Here is a 14,694-nt window from a genome sequence, read left to right on the forward strand (position 1 = left end):
TCTTTTTGGATGGATCAGAGGATCTATGGTATTGACGTCCCTGCTTTTTTGCTTAAGCAAGGCTAATTGTAACTCATTCCATCATAGAAGTTATTTCCCTTCTTTGATGTCTTGTGATCAGAAGATCCTTTTTTATGAATTTTCAACTTTATCACCATCTATATTTTAAACGGCTTGTACAAAATGAATATTAAGGAGTAGTTTTATTGCCTAGAGACCTGACGTTAAAATAACATAACATACATAACATGCCGTACTTCCTGTATTGTCCCAGATGGGAAATTTACTTTGCAAGGAAGTGAAAGGATGTACATAATACATTTAACACTATATGAATCCACTAACAAATAAGAAACTCAAATAGCAGCTAAGAACAATGAGTCTTTTTGTATTTGTTTTGAAAACAATACAGTATGTTTAGTTAATGTTTTTACATAAGATAAGATAAAACCACTTTATTGGCCATATACAATTTATTGTATTAGGAATTTGTCTTTTCACGTACCCCAACTTGCTCTCCATGAGACATACAGATGGGAGAGAAGCTTGGGGTCAGAGCGTACGGTCAGCCATTTATATAGTGTCCCTGGAGCAGTTGCAGTTAAGAGCCTTGCTCGGGGGCCCAACGGAGTAGGATTCCTCTTCCAGCCACAGGCACAGATACTTTGCCACAGAGCCACCGTACTGCCTGTCTGGTACATACTTCTTTTTGCTAGTTAAAACTGCACAGCGTAAACTATTTATATTTAAAGGCAACAGATATATGACAGGAAAATAGACCTATTTTAAAAGATGACACATTTGTAAGTGTAACCTGCTTTGTACAGATTTGGCGATTTATGAATTCTGTAGTGTTGAAAGGAGATTATGCTGTTCTCTGGTTCACAGTTATTATGCATGAAAACAGCATGTTCCTTGTGGTTCGTTAAATAAGACAAAACTTGAGGACAGTCTTTCTGTTGTTTGTCCTCTGAGGTTAAGAGCAGTGAGACTTTGCCCAAGCCAAAAATTATGTGAAAGCTATTTTAATAGGCATGTACTTTTCAATGTTTTATTAATAAGGCTCGGTGCAAATCAGAGCAATGAAGTGGTTAAGATTGGGTTTGCAATAAAAAAATATGCATTATTTGTGCAATAGATTTCTACAGTGGGGCTTTTCTTTTGATAAGAAATATCACATTAATTGTGATATGATTGCAGTTTTTATTGGTAAGAATGTGGAACATATTTTCTCGGATTAGAGAATTTCCATACACTGCTGTCTTTTCTATCAAAAATATATTATCTTTTTAAAAATGTAATGGTTTTTTTAAGTTGAGGTCATTCTATGACAGCATCAGAATTCTTCACCTGCAAATCTGACAATTATAAGATTATAGGATTTATTACATAACAAGAACTGCTATACACAATTGAGAAAGTAAACCCTTTTATTTTTCACACACCACATTTTAACTGCATCACATTCAGGGAGGTTTAATGAGCACAGTGAACATTTTCTTCTCTACCACTCTAACAAAAGCATGGTTTAAATGCCTCCCAAATGTCTGAAACATGGAGCTCTTATTACAGTTTTCCTGTAGCATCGCCCTCTTTAATCATGGCTGAAGAAAACCCATGACGAGAGATTGGGCTGATAGATTCATTAAGGTTTATGAATCATCATGTTCACAGCTTGAATTTCCATGTAACGCTGGCAAACAAATTAAAGGTTCTTGCTATCCTTTAATTTTCACAGGCAAAGCTATGATTTGAGTGCGTAATGGGGGTAAAAAATCAAGAGAAGCATGCTAATTTAGAGGGCTATTAACATGCTTTAATTTCTCAATATGGAGTGGTTATTAGTTTAGAATGTATTTAAGGGAGAAATCAAAGTGAACTCAGTAAGTTGTTAAATCGCTTTTATTTCCCTGATTATTGTGAAAAAATTCACAAAAGTATTATGAATTAGTCTGTGTGCCTAGGACAGGGAAAAGTAACTTTTACAGTTACTTAATCTGTTGCAGTTAAGAAATTACTTGTTTCTGTGATTGCTTTTTTAAAATGAACTAGATGCTGGAGGAGGGGAGTAATTTAAAATAGTCATCAGTTACAGCGACCTATGCTGTACATGTATATTTACTATCTAAAGTAAAAAATGACCTGTACATGTGGCACAGACAAAATGTCTAATATACTATCAACATTATTGACCTTAAAAAAATTAGAAATAAGTTTATAAGATACTTCTTGTCTGTTTTTCAAGGTGTGTTCATCACATTTAATAAACGTTTCCAAAAGTGACCCAAAACAAAAATAATAACATTGAGCTCTAATCTCTGCAAAAAAATAACTTATTCTGAATTAATCAGAATGATCAGTTTTCTGCAACCCAAGTAAACTGAATATCTGCCCTGAAAGAAAGGATCATACGAACTCTCTAATTCTGAAAGTTAATTACATCTTAATCACAAGAATGAGGTCATTGTCTCCTGATTAGAAAACAGGTTAAATAAAAAAACAACAACAAAACTTTCAGGAACTTTGATCTCAGGATCAAATAGGATTTCATGGTGACTGCCTGTAAGGGAAATAGACACATGCAAACAAAAAAGTGTTACCCGACACCTTGGCACTTAAAGACTTCTTATTAATATGATCCTTCCTGCCCCATGGTCATCACAGACATGTGCGTCTTTGACCTGCCACTGTTTAATGAGAAAAAGACGCCAGGCACAGTGGGCACTGTCCAATGGGGGAGACACCCCTCCCCTGGAGACAGGCTCATGGAGAGATGATTGCTGCTTAGACAAACGCCCGCCGTCCGCCCACAGGTTACCACGTCAAGCCCCCAGCAAGTTCCTTTGAAACGGGAGATTGGTGCCGTGCGTCCAATTGATTATCAGACCTACAATTACTGCTTCAGAAAAGGCTCTGGTTGTTTGAATGCAACTTTTCAGAGTTAGAGGCAAGGGAATGCATGTGTACTGTCTCCAATTTTAGCCTGCAGAAAGCAAAATTCTTGTGCCTTACTAAAAAGTAGATGCATTAGCAGATGCGAAAGATTGTGTGTCTCATAAGCCTCAGAATCAGAGTTATGTGGATGATTTAAGAAACATTTATCTTAGTTGGATTTTACTGTGCTATAAACATGAAAGGCTAACCATTTCAGAACCAATGAACCAGAATTATGGTACCTTCATTAATTGATCCAAATAAATACATACGTTTTGCAAGAAAGAAGCTATAGTACATGCTCTGATACAGTGACACAAAATCTAAAAATCCACACATGTGAATGACACTGCTTTTGAATAACCCATTTTTTGCAGAGCTTATTGTTCTGTTTTGTTTGTTTGTTTTTCCAAAGATGACAGGGGATCGTGGAATGTCATGCTGATCCAGGGCAAATTCAGCCCTTACACGGCATTAAGGCTTGATTGTCAGGTTGATTTCATTAGAGTGATGGGACACATGTGCCCTCTTTTCATCTAGTGATTTCTCTCTGTAATTTGGAACTTTTAAGTCCTGCAGTCTCCTGATCTGTAGATAATTGTTCGCTGTAATACTACCCAGGAAAGAAGCTGATAAACTCCAGATGGAGAAAGGATTTTCCAGCCGTCATCAATGTATTTATACTACCCAACAACATCTATCCAAACGTAAGAGACCAAAGACCTCATTTATATCACAAGCAAGGCTTTTGACAAAATTGACAGACAATAAAAATCACTCAGCTTAACATCGACATCTGAAATGATTTCACTTTATTTTTTTGTGAAGTTGTATGACTGCACATGTCTATAGACCAGGATTAATCAGCACAGAATACATCAATGTTTTTAAACCTTGAAAATATGTCAAGTGCCAATTTTCCTTTGGAACTTGTAGGAGCAGATCTAGTTTAATTGACATCATTCTGAATTATTCATTTCAAAGCAGTACATTTGTAAATAGGTTCATGAGCCATGTTTAGCAGAAAATAAAATAATAATTATTATTTTTTATGAACATATCTTATTCCAAACAATCTGCTATTTGAGTGATTTTGTTTAATAATGCAGAGTAACCTGTCCAATTTTATAACATATAATTCCTTCCAGGTAGCACTATTTCAGAGGTCATAAATGACTATGTATGTTTTAATATGGAAAACATAAATGTGATTATTTTAAATATAGTTTATACAGTATGTACAGTGTTAAATAGCAAAATGAATAGAAATACAGCAAAAGCAACTGTAATTTAATAATAATAACAGGTTAAAGTTTGATAGACCACCTTTTTTATAACATTACTACTGTGCATCCAATTGGTTATCAGACCTGCACTTACTTCTGCAGAAGGCCATGGTGTGTTTGTTTAATAATAATTTCATGGTGAAAACAAGACTGATTTATTAAACAGTTTTATGGTCAGATGTGCAAATGTAAGTGGACAACAAAGGATTTTGTAGTCTGGAATTTAGGTAGCAGTGCTAGGCTGTGGCTTCAGGTCTCAGGTGGAGGAGTACTACTGTATGCTTGAGCAAAGTAATTTGCTCAGACTGCACCAGAAAAATACCAATCATCTACAAATGTAGGACATATTTGGTAACACCATCATCTAAATAAATGAATAAGCAGAAACTTAATAATTATAATAATTGCTTACACTTATATAGCGCTTTTCTGGACACTCCGCTCAAAGCAATGGGGACTCCCCTCAACCACCACCAACGTGCAGAATCCACCTGGCCATGATTGGTAAGGCCTGGGATTTTTAATGACCACAGAGAGTCAGGACCTTGGTTTTACGTCTCATCTGAAGGATGGCACCTTTCTACTGTGTCCCTGTCACTATACTGGGGCATTAGGACCCACATGGATTGCAGGGTGAGCACCCCCTGCTGGCCCCACTAACACCTCTTCCAAACTTAACCAAACTTTAATATAACTGGTGGGTTTAGTTTAAAATGAATGACATTTGTGTGGATGATTTTATTAATGTTTATTGTGGCAATGGAGTTCTATAGCCAGTTTGAAACACACAGTGACATTTTTAAATAAAGATTCCCTTTTTCCAGTGGAAACACTTGGCATTGATATTTTTAAGAACACGCCACAGTACCATAAACCATATTCCAAATTGCTTACTTGGCTACAGTATATAAACATACTGTTTCATAGCTGATCTTGCCTTCTAGGTTACCTAACTAGTAAGAGCCTCTAGGATAACATACAAAAAGAAGATTGTATTCAGAATATACATTTATAGATTTTTTTTTAAAATAAAAGATTGTGCAAATGCCTTTGAGGTGAAAATGAAAGTTCAACACAAATTGTTTTTCTACACCATTTTGTCTTAGTCTTAGTGTTTATATCTGAGATATTGTTTAACTGGTTATATAACAATTCCTTTATGTACACAGGACTGAGTTATGTCAAAGGTCAAGACAATGAATTATACAAATATGGACAAATACAGAATTCTTAATGTTGGCAAAAGACAAGGCCGTCATCTCTTTAACATAGCTTGAATAGAAGATAATTTCAGTATTTTATAATACTCTAGCTAAGGTTGCAGTGCATGAATGGGCTAATGAAGCAGTTGTGATACACTGGCATGAAAACAGAAGCAAAGACAACTCCTTCCAGCAAAAGTACCAAGTTACCCTGATTGGCTTATTACATGATTTGTTAGCCACCAAATCAGTGACAATGAATATTGTGTATTGCACACAACAAAAGATCAAATAATGGATCATCCCTTCAATTTTTCCAAACACAAAATTTACTTGCAAAGGAAGGCTTCTCAGCTAATCTGCCTCTTTAGAGTGTTGAATGATTCCAGTTAAAGAGCTTGCTTGTAGTTGGAATTATGGCAGTCATTTAGTCAGAGGTGGAGTTGTGTTCTAATTCTTGTCAAGCTCCAAAAAAAAGAAAGAAAGAAAGAAAGAAAAACGTCTTGTGCCCCCAGTGTCTAATTAGAATCAATTACACTGATTACAGTCACTTTTCCACAGATCCTTAGCAGGATTTTTTTTAGCTTATTTCTTTTCCTATGTTTGTCTTGTACCACAAATGATGAGGGTTAGCAAAGGAGCACAGAATGGCAAGACCGTGAGGTTGGTAGAGTAAACAAAATCAGGTCTTGTTTTAAATTAAGTATGTGAAAATACAAATAACTATTTCAAAGCGATTAGTTTGTTTGGAAAGAGCTGAGAGTGTCTGAATATAATAGTAGAATAAACCAGCAGCTCTTCATTGTTTATTTAAATGTGCTACATCCTTAAAGGCACACACTAAAGCTGAAAGAAAACCTCTGAGGATGTTTTACTTGGAAGATCATACTGTAATTCACAGGCAATTATTTCTGTAAACACATAAAATAGTCTATCATGCTTCATCCATTGTTGTATTGAACTTCCTTCTTTTAATTGAATTACATTTAATAGTTGAATATTATTGTGTTTTGATGTTACACTAGACAATGTACCAATGTACACAAAAGGACAGCTCGCACTGAAAACAAAAAAAGACTCAAGGTTCTCAATGGACAAAGTGTCTGAGCAAAGAGGCCTATTATGAGAAAAGGTCACAGCAAGCAGCAGAAATTAAAACTAGAAATTACCTCTTAATTTAAAAATGTTAAATTACATTTGAAGCAGATTGTTTTGGGATGAGGATGGAACAGGAACTTTTTTAGCCAAGGCAATCAACACAACACTTTTAAATGAACTGTAAGTCTTGAGCTTTTTAGTTTGTTTTACTCTGCTCTTATCCATTTTTATATTTACTATTACCTACTTTTAGTCAGAACAAAATAGGGGAGGTGTAGCGTAGTGGGTAAGTCGCTGGAGTCAAGTTAATAGTTACTTGAGAGTCGTCTTAAAGGAAAAGGCACAGCCACACCAGTCACATCCTTGTCCTAAAAACCTTCAGCTATAACATTAACTTTATCCATTTTCAAACCGCTTTGTCCAGAACAGGGTTTTGGGGCAGCCAGAGCCTATTCCAACCAGTACTGGGCACAAGGCAGAATACACCCTGTATGGGACTCCAGTCCATCACAGGACATTCACAGACACAAACATGCAAAATCTCACACCAGGGCCAGTTTTCCCAGAAACCCATTTGCTTACCAACATGCCTTTGGACTGTGAGAGTCTTTGGATTGGAGCACCCAGAGGAAAACCACACGAACACAGGGAGAACATAAAAACTCCACACAGATAGCACTCCAGGTCCAGGATTTAATCCAGGGCCCCAGCGCTGTGAGGCAGCAAAGGTAACCAATGCACCACTGTGATTCCCCCTCAGATATAACAATAATATTTCAATTTAAGTAATATTTTGAAATTAAATATTTCCAGTCACTGGCACCATTGATGAAAGTGGGGAAAAGGAAAGAAAAATGCTTTGTTTTTAGATGAGCTCCCACAAACATTTAAAAAAGTGAGCAGGCCAGGCCGCTAGAATCTTTTATTAAACTGCCAGCCAGTCCCTGGGTCACTTAAACTTCCTAATAAAACTAGTCATAATGTGTTCTAAGTATTCTGTGAGTGGAAAATAAAAATAAGATCACAATGCAAAAAAGTATTTTCGTCTGTATCATGGAAATCCTACCATGTTGGGAAACATGTAAAATCATCTTGTCATGATCAGCTTTATTGTTATTCAGGATATATTCTCTGTAGCATTCAAAACAGCCCTAAACTGAATTGAATCTTGATTTTGGCAAAGAAATGGGCACTGAATGCAAGAACATCCTAACTGTGTAGCCTTCTTCACCCCTACAAGTTGTTAAGAGAAGAGAATAAGAGAGGTTGAAATAAGATAAATAATTTTTACATTGGTTTCAATAAAAATTCAGCTTTAAAGTGCAGCCTGGACAAATAACAGATGATACAACACAAATGACACCAGTCAACCATGAATGGTTTTGCAGACTAACTACTTTTTTAATTAATCATTTTCCTTTCCACATTATACTGTTTAGTTACAGCAGTCCTAAGCATTTAAACTTTCATAGCATTTTTAAAGGCTTACATTTTAAAATTATTTCTAGCTTTCTTTGTAGCTTTTTCTTGTAGTATGGCACTCCCATTATTAAAGAAATAGGAGAGGGAGCACCTGAGGTCGTAAAAGCCCAGAATATCTCTTCCTGTGTGAAATCCTGCCTGGGACAGGAGTAGCAGGCAGTCAGTTTGCGCGCGGATGTTACCATGGTTTCACTCAGTTCTCTGGTGGAGACTCTGGGGTGAAAGACAAAAGTACCTGTCTGCTCACTGCACACTTTACCGAAACAGAAATAAATATATTGGACTTGATATTAAGTGCGAAGATGCAGCAACCCAAGACTAGAAAGGCCAAAGGCTGGAAACTGATTTATTAGGCTGCTGTCTTAGGATATTGCTATGAGTTTGCTTTGGTTTTGTGCATACATAAAGCAATTGCATTTTATTTTAGCCAGCAAAACAAAATTCTTAATGATGCATTTGTATTACCACTGAGGCACTGTGTGCTGCAGCCCCTTCGTAAGTGGCAGTATGGTGTTTTAAAATAACAAAGGATGGGCCGAAATTCAAAACAGCAAATCATGTCCTAGTTTCAGTAAAACATGGAAAATAAGCTTCAACATCAATACCCTATGAACAACAAGCTGCATACTGTAGGTGTTCTGCTTGTTGGCCTGCAGATTGTTAATAGAGTCACTGGAGGAGTTAATCTGAAGATTTCAGAAAACGTCATCGACAAGTGTCATTATATATTTAATGCCTGTTGTAGATCAATCATCATGTTGTTAAACACCGCATTTAAAACCCAAACTACAGGTCTTTCATTTCTTTTGATTTGTGTGTGAAACCAGTTGCTTTTATTGAGGAACTTTTCATTTATCTGCGCTTAACTAGAAAATGAAAACAAATTGGCATACGTCGTCTTAATTTAGACTCTGGAAGCCAGATGTTTTGCTAAAACTACTTTACAGTAGTTCCCCAAACCTTTTTATTTAGTGATGAATTTGTCTTGTGTGCACTGGAAGTTACAGCTTTTAAAATAAAATGTAACATCTCTATTAATAAGGTAATCTGTTAAGCTATTACTATCATTTACTAATTTATAATTTATATTATAAGAATTTCTATACAGAATTTATAATTCTGTAATGATACAGAATTATATTACTAAGCCTTAGGCTCATGTTAACAAAACAATTACCATGTTGTACCAGCAATACCTAAATACACCTCATGTATCTAAAACTTGATTTATATATTTATGTAATGTACAATACTCTCATCATGAAGTCAAACATTTAGAAAAAGTGCTAAATATTCCTTTTGATGTAGAACAGAAAGTTAAGTCATTCATGCTTGGGGTACATGTCTCAGATTTCAAACAAGAGATTAAATGAGAAGAGAAACTCATTTATTTCCCACAAATGTTGGGGCAATAAACCCACGACCAGTTTAATTATTTGTTGTATGTAAATGAACTACAATTTTGCCCCAGTGTTCTATTGACTGTTTAAAATAATATGAAGAAATGCAAGCCTGCCTGCAGGTCCAAAAGTGTGAAATGTATTAATTATTATCTCTCTTCCTCTGTTGGATCATCTTTTGCTAAGAGAGACCACAGCAATTTAAAACAAGGCTTGGCCATGCCGCATGTGGCTTGATCATTTTCTAATTTTCCTGTCTGTGAATTTAAGGTATGAGCTAGTTGAAAGCTGGGACAAACATCCAGAGGCGGGCAAAGAGACACCAAGTCTAGACCTCATATTAAAATCGCTCTCCTGATGACTCTTTCAAGGACGTTTCACAGCAGGTAAACATACACGGGAACATTTACAAGACACACTAATCTGTCAAAACTGATTCCTGTAGGAAAAGGGCAGAAAAACTGGTGGGTGATAAAAGAAGTGGATCTCACCAAAAAGCTCTGCTGCATCATCGACATTTGCAAGGAATTGGCTCCTTCTGATGCAGCATGTTTGTACAATATTGTGACGCTCAGCATTTTTAGGCAGTTAGTGGAAGGAGGGAGGCAAGGAGACTGTTCTCCTGGCTCGTGAGGACATTTAATTGTCCTTTTTATTTACAATGAGTATGCTATTCATGGGGGAAGCAGGGGAAAGAGGAGAAGAAGAGAGAGATGCTGCTTCTGAATGATTCCATGCGGGAAGTGAGTGAGCAAGGGGTCTTTCGGTCCTTTTATGTGACAGGGGGAGCCAGAGGGGAAAGGGCATGGGGCACTGGAACAGTCCATTTTGGTGAGGAGGGGATCACTCCAATATCATATAGCCTTTTGTAAAGCCATTGAAGTGCAACAAGCAATTCAAATAAGTTTTAATAGTGTTTTTCCACAACTCAGCCCCCTCCCTCACATGCCTTTGTTCAATTTAATGAATGAACATTTTTAGAATATTTTTTTCTACAGTAAAACTGATACTATATTGATTTCAAAATCTAAACAGTTTGCAACTCTTCCATCAGACATTCACAGTGAAGGATCTTCAGTTGATCTCCATTAGAAAGCTGACATGTAGTGTCATTAAAACAGCTGCTGGCAGTGTAGGGCGGCAAGAAGTCACAGCTCAGTTTGGTGTAGTTCTGAAATACGTTTTATTACGAAGGCCCTCCAGAGAGCTGAGAAGAGAGAAGTGTTTTTTTCCTCAAAGCTTGGGTCTTCACAATACCTTATACCTTCACTATACTATACCTTAGAGACAGCTATGAACAGCCACCTATGCTACCATAAATGTCGTGGTAGGAGACACTGGGCATTCATCTATTTAAACCTTAACACAGGATGCAAATTCCACAAAATGACTGTCTAGGTCTTAAACATTCCTGAGGGGCCCTGGTCAGCCTAAATAAAGATCCAACATTACAGCAGACAGGCAAACTGCCTTTTAAAAATGAAAGAATTATGTCTTACTGAATTATACAGCAGCACAGGTACCATCACTGTCACATTTAAGTAGAATCAGATACTGCAAACCTCCCCAGAACTTTAATACTAACCTTGTCAGTCAAGACTGCTGGCTTCACTATTGTGGACCAACTGCTGACAATAACACCATGTGCACAAATAGAATTGTCATCACTTTTATTAGAATGATAATTTGATGTCTGTCCATGAAATCGAGAATGAAACTGTCAAGACAGCCCTTCCCCAGCCACGTTGCTACTATAAAATGCTTAACATACAGTATACTATACCAAATTATTGGTATTAAGTATTATACAAATTACGTATTATGTTGTATAACCCTGTTTGTTTAGTCCATGTCCATAGTCCACTATACAAAAATATTTAAACTAATTTCTGTTGGATGGAGGCTGTTTGCTGTGTTTTTCTGTATTGCATTCATTATCAAAGTCAAAACGTTTTTTTCAACAATTTTAATTCAAAAAAGCTTTTCAAAGTATTATTTTTAAATCACAGTAAAATACTAAAAACAATGGCCTTCCATTCATAACTAAAAGCCTTCAGGTCGATTTTCAGACATATGACAGTCATTTGTTGCATAATTTCAGTGAATTTGCAACATCAAGGCTTATGGCTTAAAATGCCATTATAAATGCTGTTTTTGTGGATGAAATGACACAATAATTGTTGAAGTGACTATGATTCGCAAATAGTCAACAAACTGCTTTCTCAAAATGGTGTGGTGATGTTACCAAATTTTTAAGCCCGAGTCCAATCAGCCTTACTTGTTCCTTGGCAGGCTAACAGACCGTTTAAACTGTAAGATCAAAGACTGCCTACTCCATAGCACTGAAAGAATGAGTCAGGAAAAGTAATTTGAACCAATAAATGTGAGCGCTGCTGTCTAAAAGAAGCATTTAGTTTCATTTCACATCTGTCAACAGGTTGTGAAGGAAATTATGTTTGACACCCCTCCATAAAATATTTCAGCAACACTCCTGTCACCAGCAGCCGGCTCCTCTAGGAGCTAGTGTCACACTTGGGATTAAAGAAAACTTGTCTCTCAAGAACTGTGCCACCAAACAGTAACTTAATTTACTATTTTGACACTTTATATATACAAAAAAGTCATGAGATTTAAAGGAACAACACCATACTAAAATGTATATACATTTTATACAATTTGCATTAATATGTAATTATACAGTTTCCTCCTTTAACATCTTATGGACTAGGGAATATTTAAAGGTTTGACAACTCAGACAGTGGAGTGAAATGAACCAGAACAGCATTATGGGGATTTTTATTACAGCAAGCATAATAATAATAAATGCAAACTTCACTGAACAAGATTCATATCACTGAAGCTCTAAATCACTTCCTCCTTATATAAAACCACAAAGTAGCTTTACAAGAAGAGACTCTGACTCTGTCACCCCTTAAAAAAAGACTTGCCCCAGGGTCCTGTCTACTAATCGGTCAGAGCTTGTCAGAGGACTGTCCTTTTAACCATTACTTCCAACATAACAAATAAATAAAGCTAAGAGGCTGAAATTTGTATGTCTGTCATCACTGTATTTCTCAAAGTCAGGGCATGCTTGGGGGAGCAAAGGGCATAGAAGGGAGTCTCAGGTGGTTGTCAGTTACACAAATTACACTGGAGTTGTGTAATGTACTGTACCTCTGTTCCTTTCATCCCAATTCCCAGAAACCCAAACTTCTCTTTTTACACCGTGAACCTGTCCAACACAGTTTAGTATTGCAACAGGCTCAATGAAAATATGTGGTTTTCTTCTTCCTTTCCTGACCTCCATAAAGAACGGCTGTTTTCTTCTCATGCTTTGGAAATTCGTCATATACAAAGTTCTTGTTTTGTCCTACATAATTAATGTGAAATGGGTTTTGCCAATGCAATCTGAAAAAAAAAGAGAAAAGCATGCCATTTCTGAACAAAGTCATAATGTTTCGACTCTAAATCCGGGTTAGTTGCGGACAATGTGGCATGCATTAGATTTTCCATGGTTCCAGAGGGGAATTCTAACTTCAACTTTTACATACACAAACTGAGCAGAGCACACATACTGTACACACAGACACACAAACACCGAGTCCCTCACAGATCATTGTCTAATATTTAAAATTCCCTTGATAGTGCTGTAAGGCATGCTTTCACCTTGCCTTTTCGCCCAGAAGTCGTGTGAATCAGGCGCCTAGCCAAGAGCACTCTGCTTATGCAACCCATGGCGCCTACTAGGAGTACCTGAGACTCCAAGAACTCACTCACTTCCCTCAGGCTCTGTGCAATTATCTCCCGACCTAGGTACTCAGCAGAGTGATTTAGAGCACAGGGAGAGGGCTCAGGCACAGTGGCCTCAAAATGAAGTAAAGCTGTGACAATAAAAGGTTGCTTTTTTATTACCTCTTTGGGGTTAGATGTCTTGTAGGTAGCTGGGGTTGTGACAGGTTTAAAGTTGATAAATCAATTCCAAAGCAGAAACAAAAAGCGGAATCAAGCTTTCGTCCAATTCCGAGCTCTGAAAAGCTCTGCAGCTGTCTGTCAACGTGCTCGTGCCAGAGCTCAGTCAAGGCTCTCGCAGGCGTCACTGGTGCTGTACGTGCCCAGACTTTTAATCCTGCTTTTTAATCAACGTCCCTCATACTGTCTTTTTTCATAGGCATTTCATTTCCAAACTACTTTTAACGGGATTTTAGTAAATTCCTTTTAAGCCTTAAACAGGGTGCCTGAAACGCTGTCAGGGAGGCTAAGGCAATAGAGCAAAAGTGCCGGTAACTGAAGACTGAAAGGCCTCATGCCTAAAAGTCTCATATGAAAGTAGGTTTCACTAAGTGTCCTGTTGCAAAAAGGGAGCAATTACTCCTTTATTAGATAAATTAGCTGGTAGTTGAGTGTGCCATTTCCTTATTTTTCTCTTCGCAGCTTTACAGAATAGAATGCGGTCACAGTCAACTATGAGGTTTTTCCAAATCTTCTTGAACCAAAGTTCTTTTGCAATTTGAAACTACTGTAGGTTGTTTCAGATTGTTATTTTGACATTGTTGTGCATTTTGACATTGTTATAAAGTGCTGCATTATTTCCATATTCCATCCATACAGTATATGTTCCTTGAGAACTTTTACCCAGAGTGTATTCAAATTCAAACAGTTTCATAGGCATGACCAATGAATTACAGCGTTGCCAAAGCAGAAACAATGAAACAACTTTATAGAGTATATTTCACCATAACTCTTTCCTGTCTTAATGTCTGCTCTGTAGTTTTTCTCAGTTTCTCTTATGTGCCACAAATGTTTTGAGTTTGGACATCAAGAACTGCAATGCTGTGTTGCAGATTGTTTTAGGCTGTTGTCTTGAATTCCACAGAGGTAAAAGCAGGTGAATATGAATTCAAATGTAGCAAAGGGATTTAGCTCTGCCTTAGGGTTCCTTGGCATTCTCTTTTAATTTTGGAACTGCTATTTGTTTGGAACCAGCATAAGGAACAATAGCACAATCCTGCAGGGAGCCAGGCTTTAATCTAAAAATCACCTTGGTCAACCCTATCACCTAGCCCAGGAATGTCCGCACAATGGGTTGTGTGAAATCAGAATAATCAAGCGTTGCACTTAATAGTTTAATTTGTATGGTCAAAGTGATCAAAGCTCCTTTGCAAGAAAATACATTGAGGAGAGATTTGCCTTTTTTATCATTCTTAATGTGAGTGCTAGTGGATGAGGTTAATAAGATATTGAAGAACAGTTTCTTTTAGAGGTATTATACAATAATAATAATAATAATAATAA

At 36.8% G+C, this 14,694-nt stretch overlaps 1 long non-coding RNA gene across 1 annotated transcript; it reads right to left on the minus strand.

Annotated features, from left to right (window-relative positions):
* Positions 1-11,055: 11,055 nt before the first annotated feature.
* LOC148650353 (uncharacterized) lies at positions 11,056-13,456 on the minus strand. The gene is made up of 2 exons (XR_015925837.1): positions 13,315-13,456; positions 11,056-12,810 (listed from the first exon to the last, which is right to left on the minus strand). It is a non-coding gene; the product is annotated as an uncharacterized LOC148650353 (long non-coding RNA).
* Between the last annotated feature and the right edge of the window lie 1,238 nt (positions 13,457-14,694).

This window comes from Lepisosteus platostomus, chromosome 13, assembly GCF_059453375.1.
Source record: "Lepisosteus platostomus isolate fLepPlt1 chromosome 13, fLepPlt1.hap1, whole genome shotgun sequence".
Lineage (NCBI taxonomy): Eukaryota > Metazoa > Chordata > Actinopteri > Semionotiformes > Lepisosteidae > Lepisosteus > Lepisosteus platostomus.